This window comes from Leptonychotes weddellii, chromosome 10 (assembly GCF_054177405.1).
Source record: "Leptonychotes weddellii isolate Sample4059 chromosome 10, ASM5417740v2, whole genome shotgun sequence".
NCBI lineage: Eukaryota > Metazoa > Chordata > Mammalia > Carnivora > Phocidae > Leptonychotes > Leptonychotes weddellii.
In genome coordinates, this window is record NC_138378.1 from 34,304,398 (window position 1) to 34,322,491 (window position 18,094).

Here is an 18,094-nt window from a genome sequence, read left to right on the forward strand (position 1 = left end):
ATGCCCTTCAACAGATGAATGGATAAAGAAGATGTGGTCCATATATGCAATGGAATATTACTCAGCCATCAGAAAAGATGAGTACCCAACTTTTCCATCAACATGGATGGGACTGGAGGAGATTATGCTAAGTGAAATAAGTCAAGCAGAGAAAGTCAATTATCATATGGTTTCACTTATTTGTGGAACATAAGGAATAGCTTGGAGGACATTAGGGAAAGGAAGGGAAAAATGAAGGGAGGGAAATCTGAGGGAGAGATGAACCATGAAAGAGTATGGACTCTGAGAAATAAACTGAGGGTTTTAGAGGGGAGGGGAGTGGGGGGATGGGTTAGCCTGGTGATTGATATTAAGGAGGGCACATACTGCATGGAGCACTGGGTATTATATGAAGACAATGAATTGTGGATCACTGCATCAAAAACTAATGATGTATTGTATGGTGACTAACATAACATAATAAAATAAAATTTAAAAAAATAAAAAAAAATAAAAACCAGTATTCTAGAGTGAGAACACTGCAATGACTTCTGTTAACCTAAAGACCTGCAGTAGCCTCCCTTGTTAATATACACAAGGAGATGTTTTTTTATGAAACTTTTTTCCTGTTTTCTTTAATTCTGATTTTTATCCAGGATTGTAAGGTTTGATTGTCTTGCACAGGTGACCCAGAAATCTTTGAGGTAGGAGACAGCTGCTTATAGTCAATACGTGTGAAAAGCCTTAAGTTTGTGGGACTTGGGACAAGACACAGAAACGCAAAGATGCCTCCCAGGAATGTATAGTTTTCTGTTATATAGTTGGCAAGCATATTATTAATATGGCAGAGAAAGGAGGTGGCCATCAATTTCTCACAAGCAAGGAATTGTAAAAGAAAATTATAGCATAGTATACTTTCAAGATTGTGACGGCCATTCTCTTTATTTATTGTGCTGAGTATATTACTTTTAGAAATTTGTATATAATATTTTTAAAAATACTAATAATTGCATTTATTGGCTCACTTATGCCATAGATCTTTTCACTCTTACAGATTTTCAATCATGAACTTAAAACTGGAGATTAAGGGGACACTGTGCTACACTATTTTATATTAGATGGTGTTTTTTCTTTCTCTCTTAGGCATGCTAGGCTTATTATTAGAGAAAAGTAATAAGACACCTTTTGCTCAGGATTTTTAGGTAGAAAATACATTTTGACTTGAACAGGGTTTTAGTGGCAACTTGATAATAGATGGTTTTAGGAGTTTGCTGAATTATGTATGATTTATGAATTGTGAATTATGTATGTATTGAGAAGTGCTATGTGGTCATATCGAATTGTGACACCCCGTGCTCAGTGAGTGCTCATGCCCTGTTCGCTCTCCAGGAGAATGACTCAGGCACTTTGGACACAGTGGGCGCTGTAGTGGTGGACCACGAAGGGAATGTTGCTGCTGCAGTCTCCAGTGGAGGCTTGGCCTTGAAACATCCAGGGAGAGTTGGACAGGTAAGTAATTATGGGGTTTTTAAACTTGCTTTTCAATTTAAAACACGGAATTTTCTAGCTCACCATTTTTTTAAGCCAGCAAAACATTTTTTCTTTTGAAAAAAAAAAAATTACTGTGAATTTTTTTTTTAACATTGACATAGTACAAGTGAGCAGGTACCTTTTCCAGATTCTAAAAAACCTCTCTCATAGTAATAGAGTTCTTATTGATCTTTAAAATCAGTAATACTATGTTTTGTTACTTCCAACAGGCTGAGTGTTGGGTATTTAGTAGACATTAAAAAAAAATGAGTTGATCTTCATTTTCTTTCTTTGCAAATGTCATTCTCTTTAGGAGTAAACACTACCTGACTATATTGTTGCTTGCTTTTTAAGTGGGAAATGATTTTAGAGTTACATTGTGTATTTCCTCCATTCAAGGAATAGAAATTTTGACGCTCTAAATCCCTCTTCTGATTAAGCATTTTAGCTATTTTACAGACTAACCAGTATTTAAGGTCACCAAGACATGATGATACCACGCAAGTAATCTAATTTATGTGTAACTGGCATATTCCCAGTTCACTTGCTCATCTTCACCACTCCTCCTTCCCCCATCTCCAAACTTTAGTTTTGTACTGAGAATATTTCACAATCCATTTGATCTAGTAAGCTTTCTGAGCACAAACCAATTTGGTACATTACTTATGGGATTAATAAATATTTGTTGAGTGAACTAATGATTCCTGGAGTCTGTAAAGTAGTTGCAAGGGTTGTGCTTAAGCTGAGTACTTAGCTCTCGTGTTACATGTAGAGCACTGCTTGGCGTACTCTGTATACTTTGTCCCTCACATTTGAAAAAAAGTGGGTATCACAGTTACCTTGGACATAGTGGTTAAAGAATGCTTGGAGCAGAGTAATCTGATTCATGGAGGACATCTTTGCAAAGCTCCAAGTGATATTCCCTGATCTGCCCTTTATATTGTATAAGCCTCTCACAATGCCATGGGGGGATGAGGTAGGGAAGAATAATTAATTTTGTGCTACTCTTTGCCTGCCATACAGGGGGATTTATGGGGAATGATTACTCAACATGTGTACAATGCTTTGAAGTCATTATAAAAAGCCTTTGTCTGGTCATGGTGTTTTTCCACATTATAGAGCCCTGTGTATTTGTTAAGTTTGGAATAAGAACCAAGCTTGGCATATCAGATTTGGATGCCTTGGTAGAGAAGGAGAGAGAAAAACCAGCATAGCCGCCTTCGTTGCCTTGCAATTCCCATGACTTTCTCACTGTTTTTTTTGTTTGTTTGTTTTGGTTAGTAAAATAGCAACAACAGAACCAAGGATAGTTCTGGACTATGTTAGCAGGATATTACGTTGAACAATCTTGAAGCCATTCCACGTGGGACTGTCCTGGAAAAAGAAATACTTCTATAAAACTTAAACATACTGATTTTGCCCCTCTTAGCTAGTTTATGAAGACACAGTTTGTGAGAGATAAAAATCAGGAAAGGGCGTGGTGGATAGGAGTAAAGGTACTTACCAGGAAAATGCATTTGCTTAATTGGATTATATTGCTTGGATAGAGGAGATGTAATAAGCCTAGAAATATGAAAGCATCAGTTGACAGTAAGAAACCATTCTTCTTGACGATCAAGAGGGAAGAAAACAAAATATACAAAATATTGAAAATAATGACTTTTTAAATGACTTTTTAAAAAATATGCTAAAATTAGATGCTTTTAAATACATTTTAAATGCACAAGTGAAATGTTCGGTTCCCCTCCCAAAGGCAGAGAAGTCATTGTGGATATTGAAGAGATGAATCCAGGCATTCTGGGTGGCATTATTAAAAACAAAATAGGGATGATTGTTATATTCTTTTATAAAACCATAGTAATTTGTGTTATTGGTGGTTTCAGGCATATAAATCTGTTCTACTGTCTCATAAAGTAATTAGCTTGAATTGATCTTTTTGGCTCCTTTCTTTATAGCTGGAGAATCTGGCACAGTGGTGAGCATATGCTGGGCCCTTCGGTAGTAACTGTTTGCAGTTCCTTTTGTGCCATTTTAAGGGAGGCATGGCAGAAGCTCTTCTAAACAGGGTTTCTTAGAGTATGCCAGGAGGACCACCTGTATCCCAGCCCCCCTGGGGCCCTGGTTAATAATGCCAATTCCTTGGGCAACCCCCAGACCACTGAATCAGAATATCTGGGAACCACGGTCCTATCACCAAGCTTCTCAAGCAATTTGACATATACCTGGTTTGAGAATCACTATTTTAAGGCAACCACAATGATTTTAAGGAGCCAGAAGAGAAGGAGTTTTTCCGAACTGGCTGACAAACTACAATAGGGGAAAGGTTGTTCAAGGAAGGAAAAAACTACTGTTGATGAGAGTCTAAGAAACTTTCTTTTGCTATTTTCTATTAATAGAAAAAAACTGTTGGTGAGAGTCTAGGAAACTTTCTTTTGCTATTTTCTATATAATAGAAAATTGCTATTTGCTGTTATTACAGTAGTTGAAAATATAGTTTAAAATAGTGTTAGAACCATTGTTTGGGTAGGTCTTACACAGTCTCTGGTATTATTTCCCAGTTGATATGCATCATTATTAAGTCAGGCTTTATTAGATGGGTATGATTTTGTCTTCTTTTGAAAGCAAGTAATTACATATAAGATTTCTGAAATACATTGTGTATCTGTTTTCTCTTTTCCCAGGCTGCTCTTTATGGATGTGGCTGCTGGGCTGAAAATACTGGAGCTCATAATCCCTACTCCACAGCTGTGAGTACCTCAGGTATTTGCTGCTTTCATGACCATTTTTCATAACTGCAACATTGTAGGTCATTTAATGATTGAAAACAATATTTTTAAGTAAACATAAAGCATGTGCTGAGACACTGCATAGACAAGAGCATTTATGCATGAAAGATCTTTGATATGTAGGAGCTTTTAAGGATTGTTTCACAATATAAGTATCTCAGTGTAAATGTTTTGCTAACATTTCATTACAACTCTGGAGTTAACTATAACAGTTATATTTTTGATGTTTTTTTTCCTCTAGTGACTCATGATAGTGCCAAATTTAGATTACAAAAGATATAAAAGTAATAAGGTATTTCAAAAAGTTAGGTAATCTCTTGAGTAAAATGTTGGGGCAGAAAATATAAGGTATATTTCAAAATGTATATATATATATATATATATACACACACACATACACACACACATACATATATGTGTATATTTAAACTATTTATTTGAGAGAGAGAGAGAGAGGGAGAGTGCATAAGCATGGGGAGGGGCAGAGAGAGAAGGAGAAGAAGACCCCATTGCACAGAGAGCCCCCGTGTTCCTATCCCAGGAACCTGAGATGATGACCTGAGCCGAAGTCAGATGCTTAACCGACTGAGCCACCCAGGCGCCCTCAAATTGTATATATTATGACATCTACTCCTCTAACTACACTTTTAATTAAATGTAGGTCCTCTTTTTGTATCTGTGTTAGAAGTCATTATCATTCATCCTTTCTGATGGCTGAGTAATATTCTGTTGTATATATGTACCACATCTTTATCCATTCATCTGTTGAGGGCATCTCGGCTCCTTCCACAGTTTGGCTATTGTGGACATTGCTGCCATTTGCATTGACATGGATGGAACTGGACGGGATTATGCTAAGTGAAATAAGTCAAGCAGAGAAAGACAATTATCATATGGTTTCACTCATATGTGGAACATAAGGAATAGAGTGGAGGACCACAGGGGAAGGGAGGGAAAACTGAATGGGAAGAAATCAGAGAGAGAGACATGAGAGACTCTGGACTCCGGGAAACAAATGAGGGTTACAGAAGGGAGGGGGGTAAGGGGATGGGATAACTGGTTGGTGGGTATTAAGGAGAGCACATGTTGGGATGAGCAGTGGGTGTTATACACAACTAGTGAATTGTTGAACACTACAACAAAAACTTATGATGTAGCCATTTCACATGGCTAATGGAACATAATAAAAAAATAATAAAAAGAATAATAAAAAAAACCCAAATCACATTACTACCAAAAAAAAAAAAAAAAGGAAGTCATTCTCATTTAGAAATTTTGTGTGTGTGTGTGTTGGGGGCAGCTAATGGGCAGAATGGTTGTTGTCTGGATCCAGGTTTTCATATGCTTGTGCCAGGTGTACTTGAAGCCTTTTCTCTCAATGTGGTGGTATGCGTGGTTGACAAAATAATATTGGTTCATCCCCTTTGCTGTGTTATCTCTCAAATTACAGTCCTAGGCCTTTCTCCTTCATATCATCAGGCTTTATCAGGAGGATGGATATGGCTGCCTTTCCTTCCTTTCTTCAGTTTCTTGCCACATTGGTTTCTGTATCACTATACTAACAAACCATCCAATCCAGCCTAGCCCTATTTTCCTGCTTGCTCTTGACTCTGTGATCTCTGATACAGGTGTCTCTCTCCTTTCTATTATAGCATAGATCCTGGAACTCTCTTGGTTTGTCCTGCTCCTCTGATCTGCTCCATCCTGGCCTTCTTCACAGACTCTTCCCATTGCTACCAACTCCAGGGTTGGGCCTCTCTTAGCTTTTCTTCATTTCACTATATGCTTTCTCTTGGTGATTTGGTGTTATTGCTGTTCTCAAGATCTTAGCAGTAATCTCTTATGGTATTTGCTTCCATGTCTATCTCTTCTGGACTTTTCTTTCGAGGGCCACATGAGTTTTTTCTGATTTCCTGTTGGACATGTCCCTCTGGGTATCATCTGTGCATATCAGATTCAGCAGGCTCAACGAAATACCTTATTCATTATTCCCATCCTTTGGTTACCAAATTTCTCCTGTGTTCTCTCTCTCTTTTATTGCCATCACTATCCTATTCTTTGCTCAGACTTGACCTCTTGGTACCATTTTCATATTTGTTGCTTCTGTCCATTTCCTTGCATCAGTGGAAAAAATAATTGTGTGCCACTGACCTATCAGGTGAAGTCCAAACACAAATTAATGTTGAACCTTAACCATACTAATTATAATTGGCAAAAAATTGATTTTCATTCTTTCACTTTTGAAGAGATGAGTATAATATAAAATATGAGTTAATTTTTTAAAAAGATTTTATTTATTTATTAATTGAGAGAGAGAGAGAGAGAGACCATGTGCGCCAGCAAGCGGGGGGAGGAGCAGAGAGAGAGGGATAAGCAGACTCCACACTGAGCATGGAGGCTCAATCACACGACCCTGAGAACACGACCTGAGCCAAGACCAAGAGTCAGACGCTTAACCGACTGAGCCACCCAGGTGCCCCAATATGAGTTAATTTTTAATTTAATATTGGTGGCACATGAAAATCTCTATGCATAATATTTAGGAATTAGCTTGTGCACAAATTAAGTATGGCCTTATGTCTATAGAAAATTGTGGTATTTGAACAAACAGAAGTCTAAAATAGATAATTCATTGTTTCATTTTTATTTTCCCAAAGTAGTATTAGTTATCATATGTTGTTTTGACTTTATTTTTGGTCAATATGTTATTCAGTGAGTTGGTTTGTCATCGTTAAGTGTTACTTTCATGTCTAGACATTTGGAGACCTAGATTCTACTTTAAGTTGAAATCCTGAAAGCTGCCTGACTGTCATTTCGGAAAAGAAATGCAATCTCTTTGGGATTGTCCACCTTTCTCCTTTTTTAAATTGGTGATATGGAAGTTGGAATAGGATCACATTTCATTGATTTGGTTCTGTTAAGAATGCATTGGGTGGGTAAAGCTAAAATTGTAAAATTAAGGTCTTTTTCCCTTCCCCTTGCATATTGCCTCCTTTGCACATCTTGCATCAACTGAAGATAGTTTCACATGGCTAAAGATAAATTTAGGTTTCTAGTTCATGACATCCAGTGAGTGCAGCTTTTAAATTTGGATGCCCAGTTTGTCATGTTATATCCTTCTGAAGTTTAAGGACTAACAGTTATCAGCCCCCATAACCTGAGGATAATAGAGCAAGTCTCCGGTTCCTTCCATCCCTGGGACTTTGTGTGATTGCTTCACTCTTGTTTCTCCTGGGGCTGTTGCTATGAGGTTGACAATGGAAACACATGGCAGAGTTGGGTGACCAAGTCAGAAGAAATGTGGTGCACAGAATTTTGCAATTGTTTGGCCAAACTAAAAAAAACTGGTGCTTTAGGCTGTTGCAGAAGATTTAGAGACCTGGCCTACATTTTATGTTTATAGTTCTTGGAAGGTAATAATTGAAAGGCAGAGGGAAGATAGTTATGGTCAAGATAGGGCTCTCCCAAGGCCAGACAGGCAATTTGATCATTAGCCTCAGGGATAAACTCCAGCATCTTGTTCTCATCACTGGGTGGGAAGGAATGAGTGGGGAGTGGGGAAGAGAGTAGTATGGCAGGAGCTAGCTGTGCAAACTCTGACTAATGTTCTGGCATCATGGAAATTTGTCTAGCTTGGAAGGCAGTAGAGTATATACAGGGGTTCTTGTGCAGACTCTTTCGCTCACTGGCTGTGACTTGGCAAGGGTTATTTGTAAACCAAGAATATCTACCTTAATATCTGTGAGTACTGAATGAGTCGACATATGGAAGGCAGTTAGCATACTTCTTGGCTCAGAGTAGTGGTTCAATACTTAACAATGTGTCACTGAATCTAAGTCACTATCTTTTATAAAATACACCATTATTTTAAAAAAATTGGTTGATTCATATTTTTTTTTATCATGGTAAGAATACAAGATGCAGTCTATTTTCTTAAATCTTTTAATGTATAACACAGTATTTTTAACTTTAGGCACAAATTGTACAACAGATCCCTTGAACTTTATTCATCTTGCATTAGTGAAACTTTATTATTTATTTATTTATTTATTTATTTTTTTGAGGGGGGTGGGCAAAGGGAGAGGGAGAGAGTCTCCCAGCATGGAGCGTGATGTGGGGCTCGATCTCAGAACCCTGAGATCATGATTTGAGCCAAATTCAAGAGTTGGACACTTAACTGACTGAGCCACCCAGGTGCCCTAAAACTTCATTAATATCAACTCCCCATTTCTCCCTTCCTCCAGCCCCTGGCAATCACCATTCTACTCTTTGCTTTTGTGAGTTTGACTATTTTAGGTTCCTCATAGAAGTGGAATCATGCAGTATCTGTCCTTCTGTGACTGGTTTATTTCACTTTGCATAACGTCTTTGAGGATTATCCATGTTGTATATGGAGGGCTTTCCTTTTTAAAGGCTGAATAATATTCCATTATACATATACCATGTTTTCTTTATCCATATATCTGTTGATGGGCATTTAGGTTGTATCTACATCTCGGCTATTATGAAAAATGATGCAGTGAACATGGAGGCACTGATATCTCTTCAAGATCCTGATTTCAGTTCTTTTGGATAAATACCCAGAAGTGGAGTTGTTGGATCCTATAATAGTCCTATTTTAATTTTTTGAGGAACCTCCATACTGTTGTCGGTAGCAGCTGTTCCATTTTACAATCCCATGAACAGTGTACAAGGCTGTGAATATCTTTACATCTTCACCAACCTTTATTATCTCTTGTCCTTTGGATACTAGCCATTCTAACAGGTATGAGGTGATGTCTCATTGTGATTTTGATTTGCATTTTCCTGATGATTAGTGAGGTTGAACACCTTTTTATGTACCTGTTGGTCATTTGTATGTCTTTGGAGAAATGTCTATTCAAGTCCTTTGCTGATGTATTAATCTTACTATTTGTTTTTCTGCTATTGAGTTGTAGGAGTTCCTCATGTCTTTTGGATATTAACCCCTTATCAGATATATGGTTTGTAAATATATTCTCCCATTCTGTAGGTTGCTTTTTCATTTTGTTGATTATTTCTTATCTTGTGCAGAAACTTTTTAGCTAGATGTAGTCCCACTTACGCATTTTTGCTTTTGTTGCCTATATGTTTAGTGTCATATCCAGGACTAAAATATACCAATATAAGATACATATACTAAGCGGGGGTGGGGGGGGGGAAGACTGCCAGTTATAGAATGACACACTTCTTTCTCATCACTCTTAACACATGGTTGTTGCTTTACAAGAAAATACAGAATTTGGGGGTATTCCTCCAACAAGAAGTATTTGCTGCACTGATAACAATGTCATGCTCCATTGCTATTTCCATGCCTTCTTATGCTCATAATTACTTTTTGTTTCAATTCTGTATCATACTGTAATACTTTTGAATACATGGTAAATGACAATTAAACTCAAAACTTATAGTTCCAACATGGCACATAACTCAACTGAAGGGTCAACAACAGGAACAGCTTACCTCCTTCTAGAGGCAGTGGTCGCTATGTCATAGCTGCAGCCTGGAGAGCAGTCACAGGAGGATGCCATCAATTATAATGTATGGACTGATTTCAGAAAATTTTGAATGTGGAAAAAAATATACTTTAGAATTGATAAATTTTAATAAAAGCTTTTTTTATTCTCAGCTTTGTGTGTGTGTGTGTGTGTGAAAATAACAATTTATTTTAGGCTTTCTTAAGCACTGACATAAGCTCTTGAGAAAAGGGGATCTGTGGGTATATTTGTGTTTCCTGAGTGCCTGGCACAGGGCCTTGCACTTAGTAAGTGCTTACTAGACAAATTAAAATTAAGACAAATGATTATTATAATCATCAACATTGCCAAGAGACTGGAACTTAATTATTCCAATCACTAAAAAGAAAGTATAATCATGTAATGTGATAGAGGTGCTAATTATTGCTACAGTGGCAATCATATTACAATATATAAATGTATCAAATTAACAAGTTGTACACCTTAAATTTACACAATGTTATATGTCATATATTTCATTAAATGAAAGAAATGTGCGTGTGATTCTTCCCTCTTATAGAAGGATGGATGTCATTTCAAAAAGATTATTCACCATGGAATTTCTTTAAATAGTACTTTAAAATTTGATTTAATTTGCCAAAGTCAGAATCACACATAATTTTTCAGTAACACGTCAGATGCATAATGTCAGATACATCTGTGGTCTTTTCTGGCTATGGAAAGGAAGAGCAGATTGAGGATTAGAAGATCAGAAGGAAGAAAAAAGAAGGAGATTAAGTTTATGCTCTGATTGACCTTAACATTGGTATGCTGTTACTTGTCTGTGCAGTATGTTTTTTTCTTTAAGAGAAACAGTGAGTCCAGGGGTTATATGGCAGCTGACTGGAGTTCAGAAGACACAGGCTTCAATCCCCCTTCCTTAAAGTATTTTGGCAAGAAGAAAGCTCTGCTACTTGGTTTCTGGTATGTGGCCCAGTGATTTCTGATTTTGTAGGTTCTTTGATTTTCCAGGTTTTGGCTCTGGATAGTTCTGGAACCCTGAGGGTGGTGATGATGTGGCTGGCCATGGCTTGCCAGGAGTAGGTTCAAAGGTTGGGGTGATAAAAAATGCAAAAAATGAGACCAGGCTTTTGCCTAAATATTTGTGAGCCAGTGATTCTGAGCCAGCCCTCTTCCTCAAGGGCTGGGAATTAATGTTACCCTTCCTTGGTTCTTTAACCTAACAAGCAGCCACAAGTCTTCCTCTGCCCTTTTGTGGGAGATTGTCTGTTAAGTCTGTGCTGTAAACCTTGTCCCCAGGGACTTTTGTCAGAGGTACAAAGCAGCCACATCCAATCCAACAACAAACTGTATTCTCTCTAAATATATTTACAGTCCGTTACTTCTTAGCACCTCCACTGCTACCAATAGATTCAAAGTGCTATCACATCTAATCTGGATTCTTTCAGTAGCCCCCTAGCTGATACCTTGTTTTTTGCTCTTTTGTTTCATTATTCAGTTCTCAACACAAGAGTTGGTGTTCTAACCTGTCAAAATCATGTCATACTTCTTTGAACTGTCCAGTCACTTCCCTTCTGACTCAGAGGAAAAGCCAAAGGCTTTATGAAGGGCCTCTGAGGCTTGATATATGTGTTCCCCACTTTCTTCTCAGACTCCAACTCTTGCTTTTCCTTCCTTGCTCATTCAGTTCCAGCTACATTGGCTGCTTTACTGTACTTTAAACATGCCACTCACACTACCACCTTAGGACCTTTGCCTTCCTTTCCTGTTAGCTCTCTGCCCTTAGTAGCTGAAGCTGCTGCCTCCCACTTCATCAACTCTTTATTCAGGTGGTTCACCTTCTTACTGAGATCTTTCCTGACTACCCTATTTAAACATGTAAATTTTCTCAGCCAACATTCCCTATTCTCTTTCCATGTTTTATTTTTTCTCATAGTATATATCATTATCTAATTTTATATCTTTCATTTATTTACTTTATTTTTATTTTCTACCCTGCTTTACTGGTAAACTCGATGAAGATTGGGATTTTCATCAATTTTCTTCACTGATACGTGGATGGTACTTATCAGGTAGAGCCTCTGATGATGTTTGTTGAATGAATTGAATATGAACAAATAAATACACTGGGGTAGTGTCTTAGCTTGGGCTACTATAACAAAATACCATAGACTGTGTGGTTTAAACAACAGACATCTATTTCTCTTAGTTCTAGAGACTGGGAAGTCCAAGATCATGGCACCAGCAGATTCGGTTACTGGTGAGGGTACTCTTTCTGGCTTGCAGACAACTGCCTTTTTGCTATGCCCTCATATGGCAGAGGGAGGGAGAGAAGAAGGGAAGGAGAGAGAGATGGAGTGATCTTGTGCCATCCTTATGACTTCATCTAACCCTAATTACCTCTCCCCAAATACCATCATGTAGGAGATAAGGGCTTCAACATATAAATTTGGTGGGGGCGGGGGGCGGGGGTGGCGGCAGCACAAACAATTAGTCCATAACAGGCGAAGTGAGCTAGGTCAAGCCCAGATGATTCAGGCCTGAGAGGAAGGTAAGGGAAGTGTTGAGAGTGGTTATTCTGGTGAGAATGGAAGATGCTTAAATAGAGGGGTAAGTGCAAGGTATGTGGAGCTTAATTTGGGGTCCTAGATGGCCTTGACTTAGTATTTAAATTTTCTTTTGTATGAAGTAGGGATCTTTTTGATTAGGGACATGCTCATGCTTTTGGAAGATTGATCTTTCATCTCTGAGATTGTTCAATGGGAGGCAAAACTGGTCAACAAGTTAAATATATTGCTGTTAGTTCTACTGAGTTGGAATCCAGACTCTTCAGCCCACTCTCGTTCCCTTTATCTGCCTTATTAGGCAGTGCTATTCCTGTTGCATAATCTTGTTACACTCAAGAAGAATCTTCGGGGGCTCAGGGTAATGAACAGCTACTTAAGCTGAAATAATTTGGTATGTAATATGTAGGTTGGGAATCATGCCATGAGAAATCTTTTTCTGTGAATTGTAACTTCTAGATGTGAGCATAGATAAAACCCTGACATTATCATCTTAAAAGCACTTGACTCTTTGGACCATTTGGCTGGGGTGGGGCAGGGAAGAAATATTGTTCATTTATAGATAACAGAGTATTTAAACTACCAGCACATTTCTAAGAACTAAAGTAATTATCTGGGATGGGAATTCTATTCTGAGACTGTTGCTTATTCTAATTATGTCACTTCATATCTGATGAACTATTAATATATTATTTCCTGCTTTTTACATAAGTAAAGTCACTGATGTTTCAAAATAAAGTAGAATTCTGAATTATGCTAGGTCATTTCCTAGGAAACCAGTTCAGTATGACAGCTTTGGTTATCATGTATCTTAGAGGTCTTAAATGAATGGATTTTTTCCTAATTGTGAAAACATATGCTCATTGAAAAGAATTTGGAAAATGAAACTGATAATTTTGCCATCCTGTTGTAGGCAGTATTAATATTTTTGGTAGATAAAACAAAAACGGCAAAACTGTTCAGCTTGTGTTATGCTTTGTTTATTTAATATTGTATAATGAAAAATGTGTCATTAAATCTTCTTCGAAATATAATTTTAAGGGATATGAAGGATGTCTTTTCATGCATACATGAGTGCAGGTATTTTGCTCTTATGTAAGATGACTTGTAATTGCTCTCATGTTATAAAACAGTACCTATTTTAGAGGCTCTTATCCTGTGCTATAGTCTGGGAATGGTAAAGGAGAAGTCATGATGTTCTGTGTCCTAAAAGGGCATGAAATCTATGTCCATACTTGATAGTATAGGGAAGTTTCCTATTGCCAGTATAGAAATATGTTGATATGTTGGATATACTAAAGGCTTGCTAGTCCTGAACGGAGTTCTGCTGCATCCATTCTCCTAAGGAATGCATACTACTGTGCCCCCCAGAAGGTCACTTGCAGGCACCTCCGTGCACCTAATGCGTTGACTGTTGCTGCTGCCATTAATACATCTTGTTTCCTGTCACACACCCTTCCCTCAAATCCTGCCAAAACCAGTTGCCTTTAAGTTTAGCTTACCCATCACACTCATATACTCACTGAAATGTCTCCAGCACCCTAGAAGAGCTCAGGACATCATGAAGAATAGTAAATATTTCTTTGAAAGAGATTATTTAGAGTTGGGTTATAGTGGATCAGGTGAGCCCCAAGATGTTCTTTTTGATGTTTGTACTTTCTTAGATTTCTTTTTTTTTTGCCAGATACTTATTTTGCATTGCTTTGTTGTTGTTTTCTGAAAGAACAGACTTCTAATTTTAAAACAGAAGGTGAAGAAATGGTAGAAACAGAAGCATAAGATCAAGTGATGGGTTAAAATGCCAGTGCTGTGATCCTTAATGTAATTCTCCCTTTGATTGTTCTCACTTGAAAGAATGCCTTTTCCTTCCTATTGTCGACTACTACCTGCTGTCAGTTGGAGAGGGAGTAAGTCGAGCAACTTGTCAAAGGCTTTCTAAGCTCCCTTCATATGGTTCGCAGAAACAGAGCTGGATTTTCATTTCTTCTTTCATTCAACAGGAGTCCCTTTCATGTTTGAAAATTGAAAACGCGTGTTATTCAGTGTGGAGCGAGGATGTGTGTGCCCTGTGGCACACCTGTTTCTAATTTCCTGACTTGAAAGCATAACCCATCAAAAGGAGCAGAAAAACAATTTCTTTCTGACACGCTGCTTCGTGCGCCTTACTGGACTGAGGGCCTACGTGGCTTTGCCATCTTAGTTCCCTCTGTAGAAGGTTCTTGTTAGAGGCAGAGTTCACTCAATATAAGCAGTGCCTTTTATAGCACAGAGCCATTTTTGGTATTATTTTGTTGTGGTGGTGGTTCTTTTCAGCTCAGGAAATTTACTTGAAATAAGATTTATTTAAAAAACACAAAAAGGTCTTTAAGAATCTTAAATATTAAACGTAGCTGGGCAGTGTATGTTGGAACGATATATGTAAGCTGATCAGTGAACCGATTGGCTAGGAATAGGGTTTGGTTGAGCATACGAATGTTTAAATTCCAGAGTGCTGTTTAACATAAATCAAATATTTCCAACACACTACTTCAGATTTGTGTGTACTTTAAAGTCTTGCCAGCTTAAACGACTGTGAGGCACAATATGTTGACTTTGAGTTTTGTAAATTGATAATTTGTTGCTATGAAAGTTGTACATGGTATAACTCATCACTTTCTGAAGGTGCATAGTATGTCTGATGTTGGCAAGCTGTTATGAAAAAAAGTGATGCCCAGGGAATTCAGGGCTTTAGCTCTCAGATGCTTGAAGTACGGGTGTTTGGTTCCTCATAGGGTTTTTCCTGGATATTTTCAGCATAAGGTATATGGTGGTTCTTTAGACACAAACCTTGGTTTAGGCTTCCTATTTCTGAGAGTTGTTTAGGATAATAATCTTGATGATGTATCTTTAGAAACAGTCTTTCAGGCTATTTTTTTAAAAAATACCTATTCTTTTCACACTTTAGCATGTATGAATCACCTGTTAAGAGGCATATTATGACCCAGTGGGTCTGGGAGGAGCTGGGATTCTGCATTTTTCAAAAGCTCCGAGGTGATGCCAGGGCTGCTAGTCCATAGATCATACTTTTAAGTAGTAAGGCAACATTTCGATGGGCAGAGTAGTGCTGTCCCCCAGCTGTGCCTTGCCTATAACTCTCATCCCATACAATTTACCAGTCTCTTCCCACATTGTGTTTTGGTGGATCAAAAGCTAAAGAGATCTGGTGTATATCCTAGACTCTAGGTATCCCTGAGAGTATTAACAGTGGAACAAGTTAACTTACAGGCCAGATATCAGTGGATAAGGGGCCACTGAGATAGGATCATTTTGCTGGCAGAAATGTTATTTATGTTTCCAGACTCTTCTGGGATGCACCTAGCACTAGCTGAGGTTCTTGTTGTAAACAGAAGTGGATAAAACAACTGCTAACTCTAAAAGGTGCTGATAGAGGGGTCAGAAAGACATAATGCTGAATCAAATGTGTTTTAACCAGTTCTGTCCATGGTGACTGGTTAATTTGGGCAAAAAGATATACTGGCAAATCGTGGAGAAAAAATGGAGATAATGTAAAATGTAGAAACAGCTTGCATTTTTATTAACTTGTTACTGAATACATGTCATGGTTCTCAGTGAATCACAGCATGATTGAGTCCACAGTATAACACGTTGCGACCAAAGGATACCTTACATTTTTATTTTCAGAATGTTTTGTTCATATCATGAAAAAGTATATTTATTTGTGTGTGTATCTGTCTTTTGTCTTTGATAAAAAAGATTTTAATAACCTCTGGCTAGAAGAAAGCATGGATAGATGTTAAAAAATCTGAGTTAGATATGAAAGAATTAGAGACTTCATTAAAATTCTACAGTGGTATTTTAGGTCTGCATGTACCCACACTGAATGTAAGAGCAGGTTACATGCTGGCGGCAGTTTGGGGTGCAGGATATCATGGGTTTGGGAATCAGACTTGGGTTTGAATTGTAATGGAGGGAGGAGGTTAGAAGGGTATGTCCACCAGTGCCAGGGTCAGAACATCTTTTTTTTATGGAGGAGAGACAAACATATATGCTAATTATCACTGAGATTATCACTTTGTACCATTGCATCTCCTGTTGTCTGGGACTTAGTGTTGTATGTTTTGTAATGCTGAGGGGTTCTGTTTACGCCCTTTCTTTCTTTCCATTCTAGCCCTACATGAGAATGTTTTCCTGGTTCTTTATAATACCTTGGTAAATTGTGTGTTGTAATCTGTCACATTAGTCTTTATTTACTAATGTTGGTGATGGAATAATAATGTGCTTGAATTCTGCTATGATGATATAGTGGTGTGTTCTCAGAAATACGAGAGTATTTGCCCCATGTAGCTAAGATGTAGGTAGTAAAATTCATGTCAGAGGACAATAAATATTTAAAATTTACTGAGCATTTGTTTCATCTGAGTCCTTCGTTATACTTAAAATTTAGATTTGCCTCTGTTTTACCTTTTAAGCTTTCATACTTATGCCAAAGTAAATTTAGTGGAATATAGAAATATAATATTCTCAACTGAAATATTTGTCATACATTTGTCATATACATCTTCCCTTGTCTGATTTGTCTTACCTGCTTTTGACTTTGCTTCATATCTTAGCAGCAGTTCCTTCTTTGCAGCTTTTCACATCAGAATTATTTGTATCTGGGTATGGACTTGGGTTTGTGTACAGCTCTGGGCTTTCCTCATAACAACTTTTGCATATTAAATCCTGCCGATGTCTTCAAGTTCATGGATAGTTCTTAGCAACTCACTGTGCGAATTGCACAGGTAAGTTTTATTATGATCTACAAATTAAACTTTTTTTTTTTTTAAGATTTTATTTATTTGTGAGAGAGACAATGAGAGACAGAGAGCATGAGAGGGAGGAGGGTCAGAGGGAGAAGCAGACTCCCTGCTGAGCAGGGAGCCCGATGTGGGACTCGATCCCGGGACTCCAGGATCATGACCTGAGCCGAAGGCAGTCGCTTAACCAACTGAGCCACCCAGGCGCCCCCAAAATAAACTCTTAATATAAAGTCCTACTGTCAGGGCGCCTGGGCGGCTCAGTCCTTAAGCGTCGGCTCAGGACATGGTCCCAGGGTCCTGGGATCGAGCCCCACGTCGGGCTCCCTGCTTGGTGGGAAGCCTGCTTCTCCCTCTCCCATTCCCCCTGCTTGTGTTCCCTTTCTCGCTGTGTCTCTCTCTGTCAAATAAATAAATAAAATCTTAAATAAAAATAAAGTCCTATTGTCATCATTTACTTCATTTCTTTATTGCTGTCACTGCAACATAAACAACTTAGCACAATTTCTTTTTATTTTATTTTGTTTTGTTTTATTTTGTTATGTTATATTATGTTATGTTATATTATGTTAGTTACCATACAGTACATCATTAGTTTTTGATGTAGTGTTCCATGATTCATTGTTTGCGTATAACACCCAATGCTCCATGCAGTATGTGCCGTCCTTAATACCCATCACTGGGCTAACCCATCCCCCCACCCCCCTCCCCTCTAAAACCCTCAGTTTGTTTCTCAGAGTCCATAGTCTCTCATGGTTCATCTCTCCCTCCGATTTACCTCCCCCTTCATTTTTCCCTTCCTTCCCCTAATGTCCTCCATGCCATTCCTTATGTTCCACAGATAAGCGAAACCGTATGATAACTGACTTTCTCTGCTTGATTTATTTCACTTAGCATAATCTCCTCCAGTCCCATCCATGTTGTTGTAAAAGTTGGGTATTCAT

At 38.0% G+C, this 18,094-nt stretch overlaps 1 protein-coding gene and 1 long non-coding RNA gene across 2 annotated transcripts in view; one reads left to right on the plus strand and one right to left on the minus strand.

Moving 5' to 3' along the window:
• Positions 1-18,094, minus strand: part of TASP1 (taspase 1) — a 259,816-nt gene that overhangs the window by 130,572 nt on the left and 111,150 nt on the right. The gene's annotated exons all lie outside the window — the stretch shown is intronic.
• On the plus strand, positions 93-9,941 carry LOC145723844 (uncharacterized). Its single transcript, XR_014149172.1, has 2 exons — positions 93-1,488; positions 4,191-9,941. It is a non-coding gene; the product is annotated as an uncharacterized LOC145723844 (long non-coding RNA).